This window comes from Micromys minutus, assembly GCF_963924665.1.
Source record: "Micromys minutus genome assembly, chromosome: 26".
In the NCBI taxonomy this organism is placed as follows: domain Eukaryota; kingdom Metazoa; phylum Chordata; class Mammalia; order Rodentia; family Muridae; genus Micromys; species Micromys minutus.
In genome coordinates this window covers 24,086,903-24,096,810 of record NC_137961.1, presented here as the reverse complement: position 1 = coordinate 24,096,810, position 9,908 = coordinate 24,086,903, and positions in this window count along the sequence as shown.

Genomic DNA, 9,908 nt, shown 5'->3' with positions numbered 1-9,908 from the left:
TTATGAGCTTTGATGTCATCACATAATTATTTACTATTCTGCCTAGTTCTGTTTCAGTCTTTAAGCTTAAGAAAGTCCACATACCAACGAGAGATGTTGTGATGGTCATTATTCATTTTTAACTTGTCTACATATGAAATGAACTACAATTTAAAATAGAAGGCATGTCTGTGAGAGATATTTTGCTTGGTTTCAAGTGGATGAGTCTCCTTCTAGTCTGGACTTTTAGATAGGAAGACACACATCTTTGCTCTGAATCTTTATGCAGAAAGACACACCTTTAATCTGGACCATCTGGAAGTGTATGAAAGGACAAAGAACAGTGGTTATCAACTTCCCTAGTGCTGTTACCTTTTAATATAATTCCTCATGTTGTAGAGATCATAAGGCATAAAATTATTTTTGTTGCTACTCTGTAACTGTAATGTAAATATCCATGTTTTATGACAGTCTTAGACAAATCCTGTGAAAGGATCATTCAACCTGGCAAAGGGGTTGCAACTCACAAATTGAGAGAAACTGACGCAGAAGAAATAAGCTTTTGCTCTGTATGTCATTGATTTAGACTTGCCTTGCTTGTGCTAGCACATACATGCTTTCACTGGCATTAGAATCTTGTTCTTTGGAATTCCAGCATATACTGAAGACCAGCTGTGACAACCAGTCTTGTGAATTAACTGAGCAACTACTGTAGTTTTGTATTTTCCATTCTTAGCCAACCATTGTTGGATTAGGTGGATTGCAGCCTCTGAGTCATTCTAATAAACAATAAATCCCCTTTCTCTCTCTCTCTCTCTCTCTCTCTCTCTCTCTCTCTCTCTCTCTCTCTCTCTCGATCTCTCTCTCTCTTGTCATTTCTATCTCTACCTTTATATGAAAGACAAAATATTGGCTCAGGACCCCCTAGACCAAGTTTTTAGCGCAAAGATGTATTTGTCTCAGAGGGACAGAGGACAGAGATTAGGAACACATAACAGGAGAAAGGGGATTAGGGATAAGGGAAACAGTACAAGGGAGACAGAATGAGGGTATTTGTCTTCGAGTGGGACAAAGAACCAAATCTGTATAGAGAGGAGACAGATTTGGCACATTAAAATGGTGATTTATAAAATAGTGGTACATAAAGATAAAAGGGAAAACTCTGTGTAAGAATGAGGTGTTGAATTTTAACTGAACATGTTAATTAGGTGATCCAAAGGGGGAAATTAATTGCTAAACTTTAATATACTGATAGCTGGACTTTGATAGTCAGCCTCAGCAGAAGGAATTGGTCATATAAGGGAGTAGACCTTACAGGATAGCTTTGGGAATGTAATTTAATAGTTTTTTTTTTTTTTTTTTTTTTTTTTTTACAAATCATTAGAAATTGTGGACAAGGGCAGCCATGCTCACGACTTTTGAGCTGGCCAGAGTTTCTCCAATCTCTCTCTCTCTCTCTTTCACTCTCTCTCATCTATTGAGATTAATTTATAGTTTCTGTTACTCTAGAACTCTGACTAATAGAAATTTTGGCATCAGAATTGGTTCTAGAACAACATAAATATATAGCTACTAAAGCATTTCAAGTTAGTCTCTCTCCTGAGAGGTCAAAGAGTTTCAAAAGCCCATGGTGTAAAGTATATTACAACCTTAAGGAGATAAATGTACTTGATCATTCTGATTCACCAATTTTGAGTAACAGTGTATTTGGTGACCTTTGTTTATGAAGCTTTGGACAGTCTGTGGGGGAATAAAAAGATATTGTTGACCCACTTGGGGATTCAACCCATATACAGTCACCAAACGCAGATAATATTGCTGATGCCAAGAAAGGCATGCTGATATAGATGCCTCCCAAGAGGCTCTGCCAGAGCATGACAGATACAGGGGTGGATGCTTGCAGCAAACCATTAAAATGAGAATGTGTCCTTAATGGAGGACTTAGAGAAAGAATTTAAGAAGTTGAAGGGGTTTGCAACCCCATAAGAACAACAATACTAACCAACCAGAGCTCCCAGGGACTAAACAAAAGAATACACCTGGACAGACCCATGGCTCCAGCTGCACTTGTAGCAGAGGATGGCCTTGTTGGACATTAATGGGAGGAGAAGCTTCTGGTCCTGCCAAAGCTTGCTATCCCAGTGTAGGGGAATACCAGGTTGGGGAGGCTGGGGTAGGTGGGTGTGTAAATACCCTTATGGAAGCAGGGGGAGGGGGATGAGATAGGGGGTATTGAGGGGAAACCAGGAAAGGGAAATACATTTGAAATGTAAATAAAATATATCCAATAGAAAAGAAAACAAATCCAAAATATTGCTTGTTAGTTGCTTTCAGTATCTCTGGGTAAAGGGATGACGGATAACGAACTCTGTGCAAACATTGAACAACATCTATCATCTCAGAACACAGCAAAAAAATCCAATATAGAACTTACTGATAAAATTGACTGGCTCCAGATGTGCATAAACAGCCTAAAGGTATCTAAGGATTCCCTGAGTGAGAATATTCTAGCAATCTCAGAACTCAAGTTGTAGAAAATGAAACTAAAGCCCTCATTATAATTTTGGCTGAATTACAAGAAAAAACTCAAGTCCCAGGCTCAGAGAGGGGCTGGCAGTTGAAGTAAGAGCCTTAATTTGTAAAGGATGGGATCCTATAACTTGGGGTGAGGATTTGTGGAAGGACCTTTTACTTATGCTGAGAAATTTGAACCCTCAGATTGTCAAGGATTTATCTGACCTTAACTCTTGAAATATTGCATTTTCACCTTTGACTAAGGAAATTAATCCTTTATTGTCTGCTAATCCAGCAGTGACTCTGAAATAAATGCCAAGGAAGACAATATTGATGTTCCTCAGGGCCCATCAATAGTTGCCTCTGGACCAGATTTAAGACCAAACATGCTCAGAGAGAGGAGGTAGAAAGCATAGTCCATGAGAAGGTATATCACACTACTAAAGAGCTTAATGCATTTAGTAATTTATTCAAGCAGAAGAATATGTGGGAATGTACTTTAAGGGTATGGAATAATGCTATAAAATTAAATTTGGGTTAGTTTATTAAAGTGAAAGTTTTGGTTTCACTGGGGATTCAGTAGTGCCATGTGATGTCTTCTGGAAGCTGTCTGGCGAAATGGCATGGGATGTTTTGCTGCAGAGGATGCTTGAGAAGACATGTGATATTCCAAAGAGTATAAGTACAAACCAATAGACAGTAGCCAGTGCTCTGACATTAGTTCAAATTGTTGATCTATGTTGCGCTTCACTAATCATGACTTCATAGAGAGAAACACACCAAATAACTTCTGGTGTTACTGATGCTTTTTCCCACTTTGGTGAACTCATGCCCATTGGTGGAGCCTCACAGTTTCTTCTGGATTGAGCCACTGCTGCTCATTCATGTTTAGTGTTTTGCTAGTGGACTGCACTGTGGAAAACAAAGATAGAATCACTAAGGAACTACTTCTAAACAGATTCAAATGCCGCTTGTCCTATTAATTATATCCCTCCCCTACTGCATTTAAAATCCCTTATTAAAATAGATTTTGAAAACATAAGCCTATACTTTATTGATATGGGCTTCTGAGTAAAGTGTTCAGGCTTAATCTAGAAGGTCACAAGTTAAAAAAGATGTCCAATGTTTGCTTGAATGGCTGGCTGCGACATTTGTCAATAGATGGCCTATTGAAAACAAGTTGGAGATGACTGATATTTCTTGGTTCAGTGTTGATGAAGGAATTTTAATGCTCAAGGAAATTACATTGACAGAGTCATACACAGTGTATTCTCCACAATGGGAAGGCCCAGAAGACATGCTCTTCACTAGTCCTATAAGACTCAAACTGGTGAGAGGCACACCAGCACATCAGAAGAGTTTTGTTGTTGCCATTTATTATGTGCAAGGCTTTAGGCTTCAAGATGCTGCTGTTCAATGGGATGAATTAAATTCAGTATGGTTCAATGACGTACCAGTGCAACATGGGCTAAGTGGAAGCGCTGAATTTTTTTCTTATGTTAATATTCAGCTTCTCTTTTATTTTTATTGCTTCTTTTATTTTTGAGATTATAGTATAATCACATAATTTTTCCTTTAATTTCCTTTCTTTAAACCCTCCCACATGGTTCTCTTTACTCTCATTCAAATGTATGTCGTTCTCCTTATTAATTGTTGTTACATGGATATTTATGTGCATATATATTTATATACTTATTTAATATATGAGTTGTAATTTTTTCTTATTTTTTATTTAATATTTTACATGGATATTCTTTGTATGTACATTTTAGTTGTTATTCCCTTATCCCTATCCCATCTCCCATTCCCCTCTCATTGGCTCCATGAAGGTGCTCCCTCTCTCAACCATCCCATCCCCCCTCAGCACCTTGCCATTCCCCTACTCTGGTGAAACAAGCCTTTGTTGGACCAAAAACATCTCCTCCCATTGATGCCAGAAAATGCTCTTCTCTACTGTCTATGCATTTGGGGCATGGGTCTCTCCAAGCAAACTCACTGGTTGGTGTTTTAGTCTCTGGGAGCTGTGGTGTGTTTGGTTCATAGATAATTTTGTTCTTTCCTTGTGGTTGTAGAATGTTTCAGCTCCTCCAGTCCTTCCTCTGGTTCCTTTCCCCCTGTGCCTATGTGTTCTAAGCTTTTCCCCACTTTCTGTTCTATTAGTTTCAGTGTAGCTGGTTTTATGTGGAGATCTTTGACCCATTTGCATTTGAGCTTCTTACGAGGAGATAGGAAAGGATAAGTTTGCATTGTTTTGCATCCTGACTGATTGAAACCAGCACCATTTGTTGAAAAGGCTGTCCTGGTTCAACTGAATTTTTTAGCTTCTTTGTCAAAGACCAGGTGACCAAAGGTCTGGGGATTTATTTCTGGGTCTTCAATTCTATTTCATTAATCTACGTGCCTGTCTCTGTAACCAACAACATGTAATTTTTATCACAATTAATCTGTAATACAGCTTAATGTCAGGGATGGTTAGGCTCACCATAAGGAATTTTATATCCTTTCTAAGTATCATGAAGGGTGTCCATTTCTTTCTCAGCCTGTTAAACCTTTGACTACAGGAAGGCTATTGATTTGTTCAAGATAATTTTATATCCAGCTACTTTTCTGAAGTTTTTTATCAGCTGTAAAAGTTCTCTGGTAGAATATTGGAGTAATTTAAGTATATTATTATATCATCTATAAATAGTGATATTTTTGACTTCTTCCTTTTTGATTTGTATCCCTTTGACATCATTTCCCTGTCTGATTGCTCTAGCTAGAACTTCCAGAACTATATTGAATAGGTAGGGAGAGAGTGGGCAGCTTTGTCTAGTCCCTGATTTTAGTGGGATTACAATCAGTTTTCCAAGAATTTTATTGAATATTTTTGCAACAATGTTCATGAGGGAAATTGGTCTAAAGTTCTTTTTCGTTATAGGGTATCTGTGTGGTTTAGGAATGAACATAATTGTGGCTTCAAAGAATGAGTTGGACAGTGTTTCTGTTCCTATTTTGTGGAATAGTTTGGAGAGTATTGGTATTAGGTCTTCTATGAATGTCTAATAATATGAATGTCTGCATTAAACCCCTCTGGTCCTGGGCTTTTTGTGGTTGGGAGGCTTTTGATGACTGCTTGTATTTTTTAAGGGTTATGGGATTGTTTATATGAGTTATCTGATCTTGATTTAACTTTGGGGCATGTATCTGTCTAGAATATTGTCCATTTCCTCTAGATTTTCTAGTTCTGTTGAGTATAGACTTTTGTAGAAGGATATGATGACTTCTTGAATTCCCTAAGTTTCTGTAGTTACATCTCCCCTAGTCATTTCTGATTTTGTTTCTTTTTTTGAACAACTTTATTTTAAAAAACAAAGATAAATGAACAAATTTTAAGCATTTTTGCATAAAAGTATATGAATACATTTTTGTCAGTGCTTGGCTTTTTTTCCCCCCAAAGGTTTGATAATGTGCATTAAGGTCTTACTAGTTACAATGAGCATAAAGTACATGTAAAACAGGATGTAACCTGGGATTATTCAAAGTTTTCTTGGTATGTGGGGATTGAGCATAATGGTTTTTTCTTTTCTTTTCTTTTTTTTTTTCTTGAATCTCACACAATCTCTGAGTTGTTTCTGGGTTGTTCAGGGCTTTCTGGGGTTAGTAATTCTTAAGAAAATGGTTGCATCTAGAGAATATCATCCTGAATGAGATAAACCAGTCACAAAAGAACAGACATAATATGCAGTCACTGATAATGGGATACATTTCTGGTTTTGTTAATTTGGATACTCTCTGTGCCCTGTAGTGAGTCTGGCTAAGAGATAATCGATCTTGTTGATTTTCTCAAAGAACAAGCTTCTGGTTTTGCTGATTCTTTGTATAGTTCTTTTGGTGTCTATTTGGTTGACTTCAGCTCTGAATTTGATTATTTCCTGCCACCTACTCCTCTTTGGTGTATCTGCTTCTTTTTGTTTCAAGCTTTCATGTGTGCTCTCAAGCTGTTAGCGTATGCTGTCTCCAGTTTCTTTTTGGAGGCACTCAGAGCTATGAGTTTCCTTTTAGCACTGCTTTTATTGTGTCACACAAGTTTGGAAATATTGTGCCTTTATTTTCATTGAATTCTAAAAGTCTTTGATTTCTTTCTTTATTTTTTTCTTTAACAAATTATTCTTGAGTAGAGGGTTGTTCACCTTCCACATTTGTGTGGGTTTTTCTTCTTCTTTTTCTGTTATTGAAGATCAGCCTTAGTCCATGGTGATCTGATAGGATGGTGGGATTATTTCTGTGTTTTTGTATCTGTTGAAACCTGTTTTGGGACTGACTATGTGGTCAATTTAGGAGAAGGTGCCATGAGGTGCTGAGAAGAAGTTATATTCTTTTGTTTTAGGATCAAATATTCTATAGATGTTTGTTAAATCCATTTGGTTCATAACTTCTGTTAGTTTCACTGTGTCTCTGTTCTGTTTTTGTTTCCATGATCTGTTCATTGATGAAAGTGAGGTGTGGAAGTCTTATACTATTATTGTGTGTGGTGCAATATGTGCTTTGGGCTTTAGTAGAGTTTCTTTTATAAATGTAGGTGTTCTTGTATTAGGAGCATAGATATTCAGGATCAAGAGTCCCTCTTATTGATTTTTTCTTTTGATGATTAAAAAGTGTAATTTATTATTTTTTGATGACATTTGGTTGAAAATCTATTTTATTCAATATTAGGATAGCTACTTTAGCTTATTTCTTAGGACCATTTGCTTGGAAAGTTTTTTCCAACCTTTTACTCTAATATAGTGTCTGTCTTTGTTGCTGAGAAGAGTTAATTACATGTATGCAGCAAAATGCTGGATCCAGTTTGAGTATCCAGTCTGATAATCTATGTGGTTTTTATTTTAGAATTGAGTCCATTGATGTTAAGAGATATTAAGGAATAGTGATTGTTGTTTACTGCTATTTTCGTTGTTAGGAGTAGAATTATGTTTGTGTGCTTTTCTTTTTTGGTGTTTGTTGCAAGTATATTCATTTTTTGTTTTTCCTAGGATGAAATTTTCCTGTTTGTGGTGGAGGTTTCCATCTATTATTCTTTGTAGGGCTGGATTTGTGGATAGATATTGTGTAAATTTACTTTTTACCTGAATTATCTTGGTTTCTCCATCTATGGTAATTAAGATTTTTGTTGAATATAGTAATCTGGGCTGACATTTGTGTTATCTTAGAGTCTGTATGATGTCTGTCCAGGATCTTCTAGCTTTCATAGTTTCTGTTAAGAAGTCAGGTGTAATTCTGATAGGTCTGCCTTTATATGTTATTTGTCCTTCTTTCCTTACTTCTTTGAGTATTCTTTTTTTGTTTTGAACATGTGTTGTGTTGACTATTATGTGTTGGAAAGAATTTTTTTTCTGGTTCCATCTATTTGGGGTTTTGTAGGTTTCTTGTATGTTTGTGGTCATCTCTTTATTTTGGTTAAGGAAGTTTTTTCTCTAACTTTGTTGGCGACATTTATTGGGCCTTTTAATTAGGAATCTTCACTCTTTTCTACACCTATTATCCTTAAGTTTAGTCTTCTCATTGTGTCTTGGATTTCCTGGATTTTTTGGGGTAGAAGCTTTTTAATTTTTGCACTTTCTATGATTGTTGTGTCAATGTTTTCTATGGTATTGTCTACCCCTAAGATTCTCTCTTCCATCTCTTGTACTCTATTGGTGAAGCTTGCATCTATGACTCCTGATGCCTTTTCTAGGTTTTCCAACTTCAGGATTGTCTCCTTTTCTGATTTCTTCATTGTTTCTATTTATGTTTTCAATTCCTTCACCTTTTTGGTTGTGCTTTCCTGTAGCTCTTTAAGTGACTTTCTTTTTTTGTTTCCTCTTTAAGGGCTTCAAATTTGTGTGTGTTCTCTTGTCTTTCCTGTACTTATGTGTGTTATTTATGTACTTCTAGAGTACCTTCATCATCATCATAAAGCTTGATTTTAAGTCTAAATCTTGTTTTTCTGGTGAGTTGGGATATCCACTATTTGCTGTGGTGGGAGAGCTGGGTTTTGATGTTGCCAGGTTGTCTTGGTTTAAGTTTCTTAGTTCTTGTGCATGCCTCTTGCCATCTTGTTATCAGTGATGCTAGGTGATTATTGTCTAATTAGAGATCGTATCTCCTGTGGATCTGTGGGCCCATGGTTTCCGGTGGGAGATTGCCCCTGGGTGTTTGGCTCTCTGGGTAGTCTGTGAGTGCCCAGTCCTGATCCAACTTGGCCAACTCTGGTCTTGGGTCGGAAGTGTCTGTTTTCAGGCAGCACTGAAACCTGTGCTCTGAGAGTTCCAGGTGGCCTCTCCTGGGATAGTCAGTGTAAAGGGAATGCGGACTCACCTGTGGGCTCAGGAGTGAGTGAGAACACTCCTTTGGCTCTTCCAGGCTTCTAGCAGCCTGTGGGGAGATGGCCAGTCCTGATGCAACTGCTGATCATAATTATTGTAATGGTCAAAAGAGAAAACAATGTGCAAAATGTCCCTTTTATTGGTCAGCATAGACAAAGTGAATTTTATAATGACATGACTCATATGAATTTTTGGTACTGGGGAATCAATCATGGTGTTTCCAGGCATGGAATATGTACTTAATTTTTGTTTAAAGTATGTAAGCAGAAAATTCTCAAAAAATGAAAGGTCTACATTGGTTTATAGAAAATGGCATTCTTGGCCTGGGAATTAATTTCCAGACTTGAGGTAATTTTTAGACATAGAACCTTTTGAATGAAGGAATTGCCTGTTTTCCCCAAAGACAGATCTTGATAAAAGTTTTACTGTTAGCCTTTCTCCAGGCTTCCCCTGCAAGACCTATGGTCTTTTACAAAGGTAACTGCACAGGGGCTGGAGGTTGGCGTGAGAAAACAATGAAGCTTTATGGGGTCTATTAGATACTGGTTCTGAATTGATGCTGATTTTAGGAGATCCCAAGAAACAGTGTAACCATTTAGTTAATGTAGGGGTTTATGGAAATAACTAATGGGAATTTTGACTAACGCATGATGCACAATAGGTTTAGTGGGCACCTGAATTCATCCTGTTTATTTTCCCATTTTGAGAATATATAATTGAATACATAAATTTAGAAATTGGTAGAATTCTTACATTGGTTCGCTCATCTGCGGAGTGAGGGCTATCATGGTTGATAAGGCTAAAACGAAAGCCTTTAGAGTTGCCTCTATCAAAGAAAATAGCAAATCAGAAACAATATTGCATCTTTGGAAGAACTGCAGAATTTAGTGCTACCAACAGGGACTTAAAAATTGCAAGCATGGTGGCTTCTACAACATCTTCCTTTTACTCTCCTTTCTGGCCAATGCAGAAGATAGATGGATCATGGAGAATTAACAGTTGACTATAGAAAACCAATCAGGTTGTGGCTCCTATTGCAGCTGCCATACCTGATGTGGTGTCCTTACTTGA